The sequence below is a fragment of the Phascolarctos cinereus genome, unplaced genomic scaffold, assembly GCF_003287225.1.
Source record: "Phascolarctos cinereus isolate Bilbo 61053 unplaced genomic scaffold, phaCin_HiC Scaffold_5;HRSCAF=322, whole genome shotgun sequence".
Classification (NCBI taxonomy): Eukaryota; Metazoa; Chordata; class Mammalia; order Diprotodontia; family Phascolarctidae; genus Phascolarctos; species Phascolarctos cinereus.
The window spans coordinates 153,067,762-153,085,647 of NW_027555958.1; the positions used below are offsets into that span (position 1 = coordinate 153,067,762).

A 17,886-nucleotide genomic window follows, 5' to 3' on the forward strand; every position below is an offset into this window, starting at 1 on the left:
TCCGTCAAAAAGCCGCTGATTGCTGCAATCGTTACTTTTCATTAAAAAAACTTAGAAGCAATTTGGGAGAACCCTTCTCAATGAATACATTTACCCCCGAATGCTTTTTATTCTTCGCCTGTACTTGATGAGTTTTTCTGGCACAAATCAGTGCTTACAGGCGCAGAATGGACAATCCCTTGATCCCCATCAATTGTCATCCAGAGTTTGGGCCACTTTGACCGCCAATAGTGGGGAAGTCAGAGCTAATCCTCAGAAGGAATCACGGGAAAAGAAAAGCAACAATAACCAAGTCAAGCGTAAAAAATGAAAGAGAAATCTCTATTATCACTCACTACATTTCCCAGCTATGTCCTGAAAAAATCGGCTCGTTTGTCATTCGAGTCAGACACCCGCACAAGAATCTGGGGTCGTGGTGGGTTGGTAGACTCACACGACGTAAGGAGCAATATTTGAGAGCAAAAGGCCTCTCCGTTTGCCAAATCCCCCTCACATCCGCCATAACCATTAAATACAGACTGACTTTATTCTGTATGGGGAGAACAAGGAGGGGTAGGGAGGGGGAGCAGTCTTAAGCCACGTATCCAGACAAAAAAGTCCAAAGAGCTAGGGATAGGGAGTCTGTGCTAGAGAAATGTACACTCTGGTAGCATCTCCTTCCACTTCTGCCATACAAGTGCCTGTGTGTGTGTGTGTGTGTGTGTGTGTGTGTGTTTGCATCTACACCCTTGGAGCTGTTGGTATGTAGCTTGCCTTTTTTTGTTTTTAAACAGAGGCAACAACAAAACCCAGCGATGTGTCAGCGTATGCATGCATGTTTCCGTACATGGGTGCACTTCGGGCGGCTCCTGGTACATGCAAGCTCGTGCGTGTGTCAGTGCATTTGCACTCTTTCCTTATGCCTGCTCCCTTCAGCCTGATTTCTCCCCCAATTAAATCTACTGTACAGTGCCAGTACTAGAGGCCGGAGGCGCTGAGAGCATAGCGAAATCCAAAGAGTAGGAGAAACGGAGAGTCTCTGGAGAGTATTGCAAAACTGGCTCCTTCCCACGCTGACACTTGCAATGATCTGAATTAGAGCCTGGGATCCTTTAGACAGCGGCCAAGAGAAGGGCCGAGTCATTTCGAAAGGCACAGCGTCGCGGCAGTGTGGATGGGGAAGTTCAGATTTCTTTGCAGCGCGGTGAAGAAAGTCTGCAGGAGGGTGGTGGGGTGGTGGAGAGGGTTTTGCCAATCTGTACTCCCTACTCCTGGGGAGGGCGGAGAGGAGGGATTCCCAGCAGCCGTTGCCCTGGTGGCTGATTTTCTTCAGGCCAGCTGGACTAATGCTTGTGATTTTCCTAAAGTTTAGGGAGGGAAAAGGGGCAGGAAGCCACCACACCCTTCTCCTAGTCCTTGAGGTGCAGAGGATAGAGGTGGGGGAGATGGATTTAACATTGCCTTATTACACTAGAAATGACTTATTCCTTCTTGTTTTTTGACCCAAAGCATTTGCTTACTTTTGAAAAAAGAAATGTAGACAAGAAGCTAATTTGACCTGTGTTCACAGCTCCTTTCCTTTTTTTTTTTTTAATTTATGGGGAGAATAAGGTGGGAAGGGAGTCAGCCCAAGGAAATGGCTCAAATGAATATAGTGGGATTTCGAGGGAGTTAAGAAAATTGCTTTTGAGCAGTTAAGGGATGCAGGGGAAGGGGGAAGAGGAGAGGCAGAGGCACTTTAAATTGAATACCAACCAAGGGCCTGTGGGCAGGCAGGTGGATTAGTGAGCCTGGCAGACCATACACATAGGGACGCTGCAGCCAGAATACAGGATACTCTTTTCTCTGAGGGATCCATTCTTTTTTCCTCTTGTGGTTTTTGTCCCTCACCCTACTTTTCTCTTCTCCCATGGGGTCCGGGGAGAAGTGGCTGGTTCTAAGTCTCCACCCCTGCTTCCCTTGGGCCCTTTGTCATTTCAATAACCAGATGTGGTCCAAGGCCTCTCTCCATCTCACACCTCAAGGCCGAAGGTTTGCCTCCACACACACTCTTATCCTGGTCACCGCTGGGCTCCCTGATCTCAAAGGCCAGGGTATTTCGGCGCTAGGTAGGCAGGGTTGCTGAAACACAAGGCAATCTCAATTACCCAGCAAGTCTGGGCCACAGCTAAGCTCTCCACCGTACTCCTCCGCGTTGGCGGATTTTTCTGTCTAGAGGGAAAGGATCCTTCTTAGTGCGTCCCTTACATTTCCTCATCTCCCGCACCCCGCAGCGCAGGGGCTCCTTTGGGACATATGTGACCCACCTCTACAATGGAAGAGGCTCAGGTAGGTCAGATTAGGAAGAGGAAGATGAAACTGCTAGCAGAGTAACTGAGGATCTAAGGGAATGGGAGGGGGCTTAAGACCTGCCACAGCTCCCCCCACTCCCTCCAGTTCTCCATCCTGTCTCTTATCCTCCTAGAATTTGCTCAATACTAAGACAAGGACAGACGCAAAATACCTAAAGCACAGGCTCGAGTCTCTTTCCTCACCCGGCAGAGAGCGCAGGGCTTGGGGACTGCTCCCACCTTTCCCCGACGTCAGGTCCTTAACGTTCTCCTACTTACCCGTGCAACATGGGGACCAGGTTGGGTAGGGAAAGGAATGTATCTGCCCCCTTGTTACCCACCCTCACTCGTGGCCAATATCCCCTCCATGCTTGCCTGCCTTCCCTTTCCTCCTCTTGAAGGCCCTCTGGGGCAAGGACTAGTCCTAGACAGGGTGGGGGCAGGGGAGGGAGCAGCATTCTGCAGAAGCTGGGGAGAACTGGGGTGGGGGTGGGGTGTATGCGATAATCGCTGCTTATAAAGCAACATTGTGAGCGCGATGTCCTGCCCCAGATTTACATAAAAGTAGGATCTCTGCCTCATCCGTGATCTTGAAAGGGTGCTTGAAGAGATGGCGACACTCTGCAATCCTAATTAGTGATTTTTGTCCCCTTGTTACTGGGCTCAGCATCTCATGCAAATGAACTCTTCATTTCAGCCACCATTACCCCTGCTCCAGAATTAACTGACTCTTATCTTTAATGATATGCTGCTGAAGTTCCCCGAGCCCGGCTATCTTTTTATCTTGATTACTCTAATCAATAAGAAATGATAGAGTAGAATTATAAACTCTATTGGCTTTTAAATGTTGCCGACAAGCCCTCTAGATGCCATTCCTGTTCATTGTTATTTATTAAAATGATTTTCAGCTTAAACAGCGAATGCAAATAGAGAAATGAACAAGAAAAATTAAACTCAGGACTTCTCCTACCCGCTCCCCCCAAGCTCCCCAAATACCCCTTTCCTATCATGCCTCCCCTGGGGCAGATTCCCTGTTTGAGCTCGAGGAGGTGAGCAAAAGCGCACGCTTTTTAAATAGGAAATCGCTCTTTGCAAGGCTCAAGACAAACAAATTAAGGCACAGCCGCACCCCGTTCAACCAGCTGTTGGTGTTAAGAGTGTTTTAAAAATATCTATTTTTGAAGTTTCCAGGCACAATAGATTAGATTTTCAAGTAGGCAAGAAACAGTTGCACACAGACATACATTAGTATATACTCACCAATGTTCACTCACCAAATGTTTCCCCTTCCTAACTCCAAGCCCCCAACATACACTAAAAGACATACCCAAATACAGATGCATTTAGGAACACTCGAACATATGAGATTCAACTTTTTTTCTCATTAAATCCTTCTAAGGAAAAACGTGGATGAGGTGAGTAATGTGTGGTGGTATAGTAAAAGCTCCTTTGAACTGAGTGTTTCACCCCCAAATAGGATTTTGACCAATAAAATAAATGAGTCACCAGTGCTGTAAGGATCCAACCTCTACCACCGAGTCTGGTTGTTTCTGTGGGTTCTCCCAGGTACAACACTACCTTATGCGAGCCGTCAGAGCATCTTAATGTGCTTTCCTACCGTCTACGCTTTTACCCAACCCACTGAGGCAGGAGTGGGTCACTGGACCCTGAGAAACCAGACGTCTCTTTTGGTGCACTTGACTTCTATCTTAAAGGGACAAATGTTGAGGTCCGGTGTTTTGAGACCTTTTTCCAGGCAAGCCCAGAATGCAGGATGAAGGCGGCGGAAAGGACAGTGTAAAGGCATTTTTTTCTTTTTTAGGTGCCTTGGCAATTAATTGGTAGTGTTGTGCGTGGTCTGAGACTAAGAAGTCTATACAGTCTCTAGACGCCCTTCTTTCTGCCCACAGTCATCCTACTCTGCTCTACAAAGCAGGTGTGTGTGCGTGTGTGTCCCTGCGGAGTCAGGGGTTCCTGAGGAGAACATATAAGGTAATAATAAAAAAAATGAAAAAGAGCCAAAACAAGAGCAGATGCAGCAACCTCCGCCCCAGAATGTAGTCACGGCCAGCCCATTACGGGGCAATCATCTAGCCACCTTTCCTTTTGTGCAGAGATGGCGAAGGCTTTCCAGCTTATTTTCTGAGTAAATAGATTTGAAGGAAAATAAGGAGCCGATATGCATATCGCAGGTACATTCGAACACACAGCTAAATCAACTAATTATTGCTATTTTGTGCCTTACCACCAACACTCCCCCCAAAGCACTCGCCCCTGAATCAAGTGTTTGTGAGGAATGGGATGGCAGAAAAGCGGAGAATATTGTATTTCTTTCTCCAGAGAAGCGCTCACTGAACTTAGGTCTTTCTTTTCTCCCGTCCTTTTTCTCAACAATGAAGACCTGTCTCCCAATATTAGAGCATCCTCGGCTCTCTAGGCCATCTCTCCCTACAGTAAGCGACATTCTCAGGCTTTAGAATCTTCGACCTGCACCTAAGGGCCCAGAAACCTGTGTGCAGCCAGCTATAGGCTCCCTGAGGCCAGAGAACTCTTCCACCCTGCCTGAAGTGTCAAATAAACAAAAGAATTAACTCTTTAGTAAATGAACAACTGGAGTGATAACGGTGGGAAGTGGTGAGGCTGGAGGCCGAGAGAGGTGAGGGTGGAAACTCTAGAGCAAGGTTAAGATAAAGATAAAGGTGCGGACCGAATCCAAAGAGAGAGAAGTTGTGCATAACAGACAAAATCTTTTTTTCCCTCTTGTCTCCTGACACTTGGGGGGAAGGGCTGAATGTAGTAAAATCATGTAAAATTTCTGTTCTTAGCAACATACTTGTTATTAGGAATGATGACTAAACCGCCAGGATTATTCTGGACTTTAAGTTATCAAGAGACCACTAATTTCACATTAAAGCCCATTGACTGCCACGGCGTGATTGAAGGGTTTTTAACAATTAACATAATCAGAAAATGAGCTGAGATAATTTTGATTCAACTCATTACTTTTTAATCATGTATTTCTTTTAATTAATATCTTCTCGGTGAAAAATAGCAAAAAGCTGGGTTTTAGTGCTGGTCCAAGCCAGCCTGAGGTAGTGAAATTGACACATCTAAACATATCACTAGCATTATTAATCGGCTTCTCTATTGTGGCTGGGGAAATACAGAGAAATCTTGTCCAAAAGTCACCATGTTGTTTTGAAACACAACAATTTAAAAAGGGGAGAAAAGGGAACCCACAAACCACAAAGGTTTTAATTTGAATTGACTTTTAAAAAACGGACACTTTCTCAGTTTGCAGCCAGAGAATCACATTTTTTTTTAAAGGAACATAGAAGACGAGAAAGGAGGAAAAAGAAGGGGGAAAGGCTTTCTGAGATAAAAAAAAGTGGGTTTGGAAAGAAAGAGTTGGAGGTGAGGTTTGATGCCACTTCAGTTCGACCAGAGGGGAGTTGGAAATAGTGTTCCTCTGGGCACCAGCCATTTTCCTGGCAATTGTCTTCCTAGTTAGTTTGAGAGCTTCCTAGTTTTCATTCCCTGCCTGTTCGCTTCATTTGAGGGAGATCTGGCCCTGGAAGACTGTCCTGCAGTTAAGAGGGAAGGTTAGGATGCTCCCTAGGAGACTGCCAACCATAATCAGTTATCCGAGGGACTTTCCCCTCCAGACATCCTATGGGGTAGAAGTTTACTTTTCTGAGCAGAAGGCAACATGGGTCCTGTAAGTAACCAAGAGTCCAGAGCCATCTTTCTTTTGTGCAAAAATATTTTAATTTTTTTTTAACTTTTCCTTCCCTCCCTCCTCTACTAACTTACCTTCCTATAGTCTTCACCTGTATGTAACCTTAAATTCTACTCCAGCACAAGGATATCTTCAGAAACATAAATCCTTCCTATACAGAAGGGATTATTAAATTTTTTGGTCATGTAGGGAACACTTAGAAAGATTCTGTGTTCCTTCACGTGATGAGAACGTCTCAAAGACCCCGACAAATGTTTCACCTGGGCTTCCCAGTGATACCCTTGATGTCATAAATATGTAGGAGTGGGGTCTTTTCTTTTTGGTGGATCGGTTTATCTAATCAAGGGAACCACACTAGCAGGGAAAAAAGAAACAAAGCCGACCCCTGGTGGAAGAAAATGAAACTTTAAAAAGTAGTGCTTTGCACACAGATACAAAAGCTATGAAGGGAAAGGTAAGAGAAGCAAGAAGGAGCAAAATAGAAACTCAGCTGCATAATCAGAATTTTAGGTAGAAGGATGGAGAAGAAGGAATCAAAAATGTTTCAGTTCTTTCTATCTTCTTTGGTTGGGAGGCCTCCAACCTGGGTCAACTTAAACCACTAATTTCCTGTGTGACATTGTACCACTTTATCTGTCCATGTTTCCTACTGTAAAAAAGAGGAGGTTGGACTCCATAGAATGGGTACATCTCTTCCAGCTCTTGTAGCTTTGTTCCCAAGATTATTCCAAATCACTAGTAACAAGATAAATAACTTTTAAAAATACCTCAAATTTTACCAAACATCTAGCAAATTACAAGATGACAAAAGAGGTGAACAATCAATGTTAGAGGGTCATCCTTGACTCCTCACTTATACTCAATCCATATCCAGTCCATGGCCAAATCTTATAATTTCTATTTCTACAACATTTCTTTTTTACTCCTCCCTACTTCTCTTTACTCACATAACTACCACCCTAATTCTGATCCTCATTATCTCTTTCCTGGATTACTGCAATAGTTTTCTAATTGGTCTTCCTTCCTTAAGCTTCTCACTCCAAGCCATCATCTACTCAATTGCCACAATGATTTTTCTAAATGAATAGATCTGACTATATTGTCCTCTCTACTCGATAAATTCCAATGGTTCCCTATTTTCTCCAGGATCAAATATAAAGTTCTCTATTTGGCATTTAAATTGCTTCATAACTTGTCTCTTTTCTCTTTTAGGTCTTTGTACATTTTATTTCCCCTCTAGGAACTTCACTTTGTGAGATCTACGCTGATCTCCTTGCTAGTCCTCCAGTATGTCACTTTATCCTCTTTACTCAAGCTTTTTCACTGGTTGTCCCCCACACTTGGAATTCTCTGTCTCCTCACTTCTGCCCCTAGTTTCTCTGATTTCCTTCAAGACTTAGATCAAATCCTATCTTCTGGAGCAAGCCTTTCCTATTCTCCCAGATACTAGTACCTTCCCTCTACTCCGTGTATCTAGAAAATAGATAGATAGACAAAGCAGGCATAGCATCTATTAAGTGCTCATTATTTGCTAGACCCTGTGCGGAGCCATCAGGGAACCAAATACAAAGCAAGACAATCCCTGCTTTCAAGGAATTTACATTCTAATGGGAGAGAAGATGACCACCTAATAAATGCTAGTTGACTGACTGAAGGGAAGGACTGGTTAATGCAGTTTGTGGAGCTGTGAATTGGTCCAGTCTTTCTGGGAAACAATTTGGAATCATCCTAAGTGTAAAGGGGGAAGAGGGTAGACTAACTACAGTTCTTAGAACACTCTCAACTTGGTAGGCTGGCTGCAATGTTGAAGACAAAGCTTTGGTGAGCCTGCTTCCAGAAATGCATAATGCCTTTTCCCTCCCCACTTCAGGCCACATGTAGGTCTCCTCTGTTTCCTTTGGTTTACTGTATTTTGACAAAAAGGCTTTCAACTGGCTACTGAGTGGAAATGAATGTATAAAAAAAGCTTGAATAGATGAAAATTATTTCTCTAGCTGTCCATTGATTAGGAAATGACTAAACAAATTGTGTTATCTGAACATGATGAGATATTACTGATCTGTAAGAAAAATTAATATGAAGAGTACAGAGAAGTATGGGAAAACTTCCATGAACTGTTGCAAAATGAAGTAAGCAGAATAAGGAGAGCAATATACATAATGGTTAGCAATAACAAAATAATCAAAAGAGAATACTACAAAATTATAGTGACCAATCTTGACCCTGAAGAAAAGATATGAGACTACACCTCCCTTCTTTACACAGGTGGTGGACCTACTTGATGATGTATTGGTTAGTGCTGCTGTATTACTTTTTTCTATTTCTTTTTTGTCTTTATTATAGGGGATCATTATCTGAGTGGGTGAGGGTAGAGAGAGATATTAGTAAATAATGGTGATGTAAAAGTAAGCTAGAACAACACAAAATTTTTAAAAATACATTAAATTTAACAGCATTTATCTTTTTTTTTTTTTTGGCTAGGCAATGGAGTTAAGTGACTTGCCCAGGTCACACAGCTAGTAAGTGTTATGTGTCTGAGGCCAGATTTGAACTTAGGTCCTACTGACTCCAGGGCCAGTGCTTTATCCACTGTGCCACCTAGCTGCCCCAACAGCATTTATTAAAAACCTATATTATATGCAGTGCTCTTAATTAGAATCTAGAGTTTTTATAATTCTGATTTCCTCTCATCCAACCCCAAGTGAAGCTGTATGTTTTCTTAAGAGATGACCCTAGTTGACCTAACTGGTTGGGTTTCCGTAGAGGACCTTCCAACCTGCCCTTTCTGTGTCTTCCTGCCTCCATATTTAGCTCTTATTATTCTCATAATGGCCTCTGACAGCCTAAAGCCTTTCATTTAGATATCTAACATCATCACAGGGTTGTTGTGAAGCTCAGATGAGCTCATGAATGTGAAGCACTTTGTGAACCTAAAGGTACTATATAAATGCCAACAGTTACTACTGCTGCTGTTGCTCCTCCTCCTCCTTCTTTACCAGGCCTTTGATCTGGTGATGATTTCATTTTCTTTGTCCTTCTCTCTTGCTAAGCTCAAGCAGTGTTTATAGAGCATTATATGGGTATGTTGGTAAACGTTTAACAACCAGGCTCTCCAGAAAAAAAATTATAAACACATACTTTTAAGCTTGATCTGTATTTGACTTGTCTAGACAAATATAAAAACAATAAATTAAGCCCTAATTTACAAAAATTTCTGATTTCTGAGGTATAAGTGCTCATACTAAAAATTTAATAATTGACTCTCAACCCCAGTTAAATCAGGTGCTAGCAAACCCCTGAGGCTCAGCAAACATGCATGGTCCCAGGACTGAGCTCTCATTGTCCAGTCCTCCTTACACACACACACACACACACACACTCACACACACACACACACACACATATAATGTTATAAACATATATGTATACAAATATGTATATATTCAACTTTTCTAGCTTTGAAAATATATTTCTAATTCAATCTCTATCTCAGGCTTGTGAGTTCATTAAAATTTCCTCTATGAAGCAAAACTTCGATTATTCTGCAACTTATTGTCTTGGAGAATTGCTTAGGACATTAAAAAGCTAAATGAATTAATTGACTTGCCCAGGATCACACAGCCAATATTTTTCAAAGGCAGGATTTGAACTCAGTCAGGTCTTTGTAACTTTGTAACTCTGAAGCAGGCTCTTTACTTACAATACCATGCTGCATCTCACTAATTATATAATAATTTGAAGTATAGCTTTTTATGTACTTGTTTCCTCTCTTTCCCCATACCTCGCTATTAGACTGTAAGCCTTTGGAGGGTAGGAACCATTTGTAGTATGTCTGCATCTTTCACAATACCTAGCATAGTGTCTGGTGTAAAATGCTCAATTATTTAATTGCCAAATGAATTTATGTCTTTTGAAATTCATTATTTTGCACCATAAACTGGATTCTTGTCTCAACCAGACTCAGGACCAATATGGTTCTTTCCCCAAACTCTTCTAGATCTAGTTTAAGGCAGCCTGAAATAGCACTCCACAAGGCCCAATCTCTTTTTCTCATTGGTGAATTCTTCCGGCTGTGAAACAGCCATTCCCCTATTGGTCTCATTCCTGACTTTCTGGATTTCAAAATCATACTTCTATTGTTGTCTTATTCTGGAACTTCCCTCAGTACCTGTGGCCTCCTCACCTTAGGAGAACATTCTACTATCCCTATTGCCTGTTCACCCTGAAATATGTTTCAAGGCCTTCTCTGGTGAATTCTTTCTGGAAGTTCCATTTTATGAAGACAGAGTTGATGAGGTCAGATGCCACATTCCCATAGAATAGTAAAAGAGATGGGATAAAAATACTAGTAGAGGAGTTAGCCTTGGCTAAGAGAATAACCACCATATTTTCTAGGACAAGAGCAAAAGAGGAGAGAGAATAGGTTTAGATACTGAAAGCTTTTGAGATGTGGAGTAGGAGAGATGAAGGAGCTCACATTAGACAGATGTCCTCAATTTTCTCAGAAAATAAGAAGGCAAAGCTATTTGTTGAGAAGCAGGACAGGGAATAGTGATGGAGTATATATATATACATATGTATATATATATATTTACATGTAAATAAATAAGTAAATAAATATATATAAAATATATATGTATAGAGAGAGTGTGTGTTGTGTGTCTGTGTATGTGTGTGTATGTGTGGACACAAGTCCTACTCCAATGTCTCATCATGGCAAGGAGGTGACACACTGGGTTCTTGAAGTCATGTGAGCTATACTCAAGCAAATTCTATTACGCCAAAAAGTATTTCAGTCCTCTCCCTTCAAGAAACTGATTATTTTCTAAGAACCAGTTTAAGTAAATAGAGAAATAGTCAGTGCCAGCAGGCTGGCCACTTGGGGAAGAATTCTTTAGCTAAGCAATTCATGAAACAAACAAAAAAAAGATACAAAATGGTTCTCAGTGTTGTGGGGCTCCCTTACAATTTTTCAATGATGGTGAAAGAATGATGGAAAAGGGGACAGAAGATACTAAGAATCATCAGTCAAATTGTCTGTAAATTTTAGCTAATCTGTTGGTATGCTAAATGAGAGATCCTTGTTTGATGGCCAGCAAACAAACATATTCCTAGAAGAACTGAATTATAACAATCTCGACTTCCTTGCTATAAATGAAAACAGACAACAAAGAGAAGATGTAGGTAAATAGGATGGCTCATAGATTCTCCTTGAGGCAACCAACCCCAGCCAATTAATCACCAACTATTCATTAAGTACCTATCCTGTGCTAGGAACTTTACTAGGTACTTTGGATACAAAGACAAAAGTGAAATTTGACACAGAGGACAACAGAGAAAGGGGTACTTTTTCATATTCTGGAATCACAAGAAGACAAAATACATTGGAACAAATAAAATATACCAATACTTAACCTACTTAAAATGCTTCAGTGCAGGTGGCCCAGACCACTCAAGGAGGCATATCATGAAATGGGTTGGATATAAAGACTTTAATTATATTTCAATATTGGAAACAGATTTTACCCATTGTAGGCAAGGACTTTATATTGTATTTTGTAAATGAGATCATTAGCCTAAAGTTACACAACATTATACTACCGATCACTGTAAGGCAATCATAAAAATAATTTAATCCATAAACCAGATTAGAAACAAGAGAGAAAAATCTAACAGTTGTTAAAATCTGAAGGGGGAAAAGTTGAAGACCTTTTTGCTTTTCTTTATATCTCTAGTACTTAGTATAGTGCCTGGCACATAGCAGATATTTAATGAATGCTTATTTAATAACTGATTGAGGTAATTAAAAGTCTTCACTTAATACAAATCCTGGAAATTGTACCTAATAATAAAACAGATGACAAAAAGTACTGGTCTCAAATTATTTGGAAAAAGAGATCATCATACTGAAGACTGGAATTCTGAAAAGCCCTTTTTGAGTCTGATAGCCTGATAAATGGCAGGCTGATCAAACCAAAACAGAGTAATTTTTAAAAGATGCTATCTGCCATAACCATCATGAACAAATTTATTCTACCATAGTATTTGATAAAAAGTGTAAAACATTTAAGGGACCTGCAGCAGTTGTTGCCACAGAATGAACCATTGGAGGAAAAGTTGAACTATCGATGCCTAAGGACAGGCATCAAACACTGCTGTGCCAGAAGTGATTTGAAAGAGATAATAAAGACCTGTAGAAAGATACTTGAAGATTTCATCAATATCTAGCTGGTACAGACAGGAGGAAATTTACAGGCAATATTTCCCAATTAAAGGCAACACAAAAGAAACCATGGAAAGAAATCCGTAAGACAAAAGCATATCAGAAATTCTAGATTCCTTTAATCATCAATTGAAAGTGAAAGTTAAAAGATTATGCATATAAGAAATGAAATCAATGCAAAGGCCAAATAAACAAGTCAACATCAATCAAAGACTTTTTATAGATGTTTGAGAAGTAATGACTTGTGTGAAAGAACCCTTAAAGAAAGAGGACACGAAAAATTTCCAGTCATCAATATGTAAGTAAGAAGTCTAACACAATGAAAACTCAAGTTGGATGGCGGTTGTTGTTTGTCCTCATTTTTTTTTTGGTGAGGCAATTGCAGTTAAGTGACTTGCCCAGGGTCACACAGCTAGTATGTGTCAACTGCCTCAGGCTGGATTTGAACTCAGGTCCTCCTACCTCCAAGGCTGGAGCTCTATCCACTGCACCACCCAGCTATCCTGTCCTTCATTTTCGAAGAGGATCAATGACACAATGGATAATGTCTTGACTTACATGTGAATTGGATTTAAGTGAGGCAGAATCGTCAGCCTTACTCTTTCTTTTAGAGTTATTGAAGTCCAGTGGCAGCAAGTCACAACCATTGGCAATGGCCTAGGATGCAGTGGATGACCCTGGAGTCTATCTAACTGAGCTCTAAGAGCTCCACTGCCCCTTCACGGCCATGGGAATAAATTGTTCTCATCTATCCATTTCTCTTGGGGAAACTGTCATATACTTGTGGTAGACATCTCCCTAATATCAATGGGCTCAAGGCCTATTGGTTACCCTCAACATCTACCAAGATGGTTTACTGGGGTGTGGCTGCTGCCCATGCTACAGCTTCATGAAGCCAAAAGTCTATCACTACTAACATAATGAACAACAGAACGGTTGCTCAAGGTAAATAACTGAAACCAATCTCTTTGTAAAACTGGAAAATAGAGGGAATAGATAAAATTCATAATTATTGGCTCAAATATTTAATTCAGAGTAGCACATGAATTACTAGCAAGGAACTCTAGTAGTTTCTTCTCAGTTGTTAAAATGATCCTACCTTTCTTTTAAAAAACCTTTTTAAAAAAATTAATTTGACAAACATCAAGAAACACAAACATTTTCAAATATGAAGGGAACAGAAATTGAGTGTCTATTACATACAACTTTTGTAAAGTATGTATTAAATGTTTTTTGCCTTTTAAAATCTTTCAAAAAAGTTTTAGTATATATTAAATTTCATCAACTCTACTTTGTATCCTTTTTCTGAATTTTCTTCCAGGAAACTTTCCTCTGATTCTGAGTATTAAAAAAAAATTTGAGTCTTTTTTCTTTCATTTTTTTGTCATCACCACCAATCCTCTGCTAAACTACCATAACTCTTGCCCCCCAAAATAGAAGCCCCTTTGTTATAAATATAGACAAACAAAACAAACCCACACATTGGCTGCTTTATTCTGTACCTTCATCCATCATCTCTTAGCTAAGATGTGGAAAGCATGATATATCACCAGTCTTCTAGAGTCATAATTGGTCACTTTATTGATGAGAATTCTTAAATCTTTTAAGGCTGTTTTTCTTTACAATGTTGTAGTCATATAAATTGTTCTCCTGGTTCCATTCGCTTTATTCTGCTTCAGTTCATAGAAGTTTTCCTAGGTTTGTCTGAATCTATCCTTTGGTCATTTTTTATAGTGCAATAATACACCACTTGCCAATATCTTGGCACATAGTAGGCCCTTAATAATTACTTATTGGTATATCATAATTTGTTCAGCCATTACCCAACTTTAAAATAATAGGTCTTTACTGATATATTTTATTTTTACATTGCTTAAATTCCTTTCTGTATCTCTCTTCCTCCACCTTCCAAAGAGCCATCCCTTATAACAAAGATTTTTAAAAAGAAGAGAAAGAAAAGAAATTCATCAAAACTAATCATCTCATTAGAAAAAAGAGTTATATTCAATGTGCTATAGCCATTCACCATAACTGATGGGGTTCCCTGTTGTTTCCATTCTTTATTAAAACAAAAAGTGCTTCTATAAATATTTTTTTTGTACATGACCCCACCTTTCTTAACAGAAGGCATTGTTTATCTATTACCAAAGTATGGGAATACCTGTAAACCCTCCAAATATAGTTCAATTATATGTTTAACATTTATAACATATAACTTACAAGAGAATAATACATTATCTGAGGAGCAAAAAGGCCATACCAAGAAGTCCCAGGGCATAAAGAGCAGCATATTATCAATTAAATAATTATTAAGCAAGTTGCCCCAAAGTGTTATATTTATTGTCTTCGTTGATTATCATAAAGCCTTTGATTCAGTTCTGTACACATGAATTTTTCATGTACAGCAAATTTATAAAATTGATCTAGATAGAGTGACAATGTTAGAATATTTGATGCCCATATGGATAACTACTCTTGATTTAAAACATGCCACCACACATAAAGGTAAAAAACAATTCATACAAAATGTGGCATCATTCAGGCAGATTAATCCTATCATGGTTCTGTCTTGCCTTAAGTCCACTGTCATGTCTGCTAAATATATCTAAGTATGGCTCCCAAATTAAAGAAGTCAAACCAAAATATTGTATTAACTACCTGATGTATATGACTGATATCAAGCCATGTGACCCCACTCAAAGCCACACTAAACAATTCTTTCATTTTGTAGAATCTTTCTCCAATGATATCTAAATATTATTTGGACTCAACAAATGTAAAGTTCTCAATATACAATAAGGAAAGATATAGATTGAAAGCTTTGAGCTTGAATCTGAAGGCCACATTGAATCCATGAATGAAGACAATACTTTGGTCAGGAGACCAAAAGTATTGTAGGTATTGTCTTCATTCATAGCAAGTTACATTGAACATAAAGATATCAAGGAGAATGCTGTGGTTAAAGGCACTAAGAGACTTATTGATGGAAACTTCCACTAAGATGTCTGTCTAAAAGTTAGACAAACCACCCAGCTCCCACATACCTACTTTAGTAAAACCCTGAGGTTCATACAGACCAAAAAATGATCAATAAATCCAATGACAAACTACCATAAGTGACTTCTTCCATCTCAGAGTGGCATGAGGTTAACCAGAAGTCTGAAATCAATAGAAAATGGGGCTGTAAGCAAAATCAGTGCCAGGATGTGCAAACAAGTACAACTTCCCAGCATGCCCAGAGATGGGCCATGTAGACATGTAGTCTACAACGTTATGTGTCCTGACTCTGCATGAGTAGTGGGTTCCCCTGAGAAAGCCCCAGGATGGTCAGAAAACCACCATCCAGGAAGGGGGTCTTGGAAGTGCTAGGGAGCAACTGCAGGCAGTGGGCAGCTGCACTGACCATCAAGCAGTGCAATAGTGCTCAGGTCAGGACATTGCAGGTCCAGAGACTCTAAGATCTCTAGCATCCTGAATTGAGATTTCAGAGAAGTCCCTAAAGATTCAGTATTCTAAGCTTCAAAGATCCAGGTAGGCCTAACCCTGGGACAAGGTGGTGAACAAGGGAACCTAGGTGATCTAGGATAAGACAAAGCAGGGTCAGCAGTAGGATGTAGAACCTGGCCTGTAAATTTTAAAAAATAAACTAGGACCAAAAATTATTACAACTCTATCTCCCCAAAGGAAAGACAAATAATTCTGTTGTATCTATAAGAAAAGACTTAAAGAAAAAAATGCACTTTCCACAAGGACTACATGAAAAACTAGAAAAAAGGAAGTAAGATATTTTAAAAAATTAAATAAAAGGAAGAAAGAATTAGAAGGAGAGAAAAATAACCCAGAACAGTGGTAAGCTTTACCCAATTAATGGATGCCTTGAAAACTAGAATAGATAAAATAGAAATTAATGACTCCACAAAGAAGAAAGAAACATTAGAACAAAAACCAAAGATTGAAAAATAGAAAAAATATAAGATGATATGAATATGATATGAAAAACATCTGACTTGGAAAATCAGTAAAAGAAAGGTAATTTAAGAAGCAGTAGGCTCCTTAAAACCATGAGTGAAAGAGTCAAGACGTGTATAATTTCAAGAAATCAGAAATAAAAATTGCCTAGATCTATTAGAATCAGAGGGCAAGGGTTAGTCAGGCAGAGATGCTGACGCTTTTGGAAGAACCATAATGATGACTGCTCAAGAAGGATCCCAAGTGCAGTTCAAATTTGTATTAGTTGGTGACGGAGGTATTGGGGGGGAAAAAAACCACATTTGTAAAACATCACTTGACTAGTGAATTTGAGAAAATGCATGTAGCCACCTTAGTTGTTGATGTCTATTCCCTTGTGTTCCACATTACCAGAGGCTCTATTAAATTCAAAGTATGAGGTACAGTTGGCCAAGAGAAATTTGGTGGTCTGAGAGATGGTTATTACATCCAAGTTCAGCATGACATTATGATGTTTGATGTAACATCAAGAGTTACTTACAAGATTGCACCTAGGGGCAGCTAGGTGCTGCAGTGAATAGAGCATGGCTCTTCAGGAGCACCTGAGTTCAAATGTGGCCTCAGACACTAGCTATATGACTCTGGGCAAGTCACTTAACCCTGATTGCCTCAAAAAAAAGAAAAAAAAAGAATGTACCTAACTGACATAGAGATCGGGTACATGTATATGAAAAATTGTGTTGTGTGGCAATAATGTGGATATTAAGGACAGAAAAGTCCAGGCAAAAGCAACTATCCTCCATAGGAAGAAGAATCTCCACTACTGACATTACAGCTAAAAGAAACTACAACTTTGAGAAGCCCTTCCTTTGGCTTGCTAGAAAACTCATTGGAGACCCTATTTTGGAGGGGGTTTTTTAATACCATGCTTTGCTCTTGTACCTTCAGAGGTTGTCATGAACCTAGCACTGGTAGCACAGTATGAACAGACTTAAAGACTGCTCAGAAAACTGTGTTCTCTGATTGAAGATGATGACCTATAAGGCAATGATGCTAGAGCCCAGGGTCAGAGGTCTAGTTTTATAGACAACTGTCCTGTGATGTCAGTGACGCAGTGTACTTGCCATTTTATCATAGAGCTGAGCAGAACATGTGCCTAATCTCTGGGATGCTGAAGGAGATGAAAGGGCTTTGGAGTGAATGTACTAATTAATAAAAATATAATTCATATTTTGGACCTGCATATTTAGCTGTATTGGGTCACAATGACAGTTTCAAACATAAGATTGTTGCAGCCTCATCACAACAGTTAGTGGTGAATCCTGTTTGTTACTGTCATTCCCATTCTTTATTTTTTTGTTCAGATTAAATAAATATCAAATATTCAAGAAAACAAATTTTATTTTTTATTTACAAAATGCATTTTAAAACCTGTTTTGCATAATCTGTGTTGGTGTATACCATATTACTATTAAAATGTCCTTCACATTTTAATGACAAGTTGTTTTTAAAAATTATTTCAAACATCATATCATCAGTTAATATGTATTTGAATTATACATTTTACAAAGTAGAGATAGGGGCTAGACAGGTTAAAGACTATGCTATTGTTAGATAACTGGTCACAACTTGGTAATGAAGCTAAAAGTATGAGAGTTTATATAATT

The 17,886-nt window shown here is 39.6% G+C and overlaps 1 pseudogene; it reads left to right on the forward strand.

Annotated features, from left to right (window-relative positions):
* The first annotated feature begins 16,459 nt into the window (after positions 1 to 16,459).
* LOC110222912 (GTP-binding nuclear protein Ran-like) lies at positions 16,460 to 17,214 on the forward strand (annotated as a pseudogene).
* Positions 17,215 to 17,886: the final 672 nt, after the last annotated feature.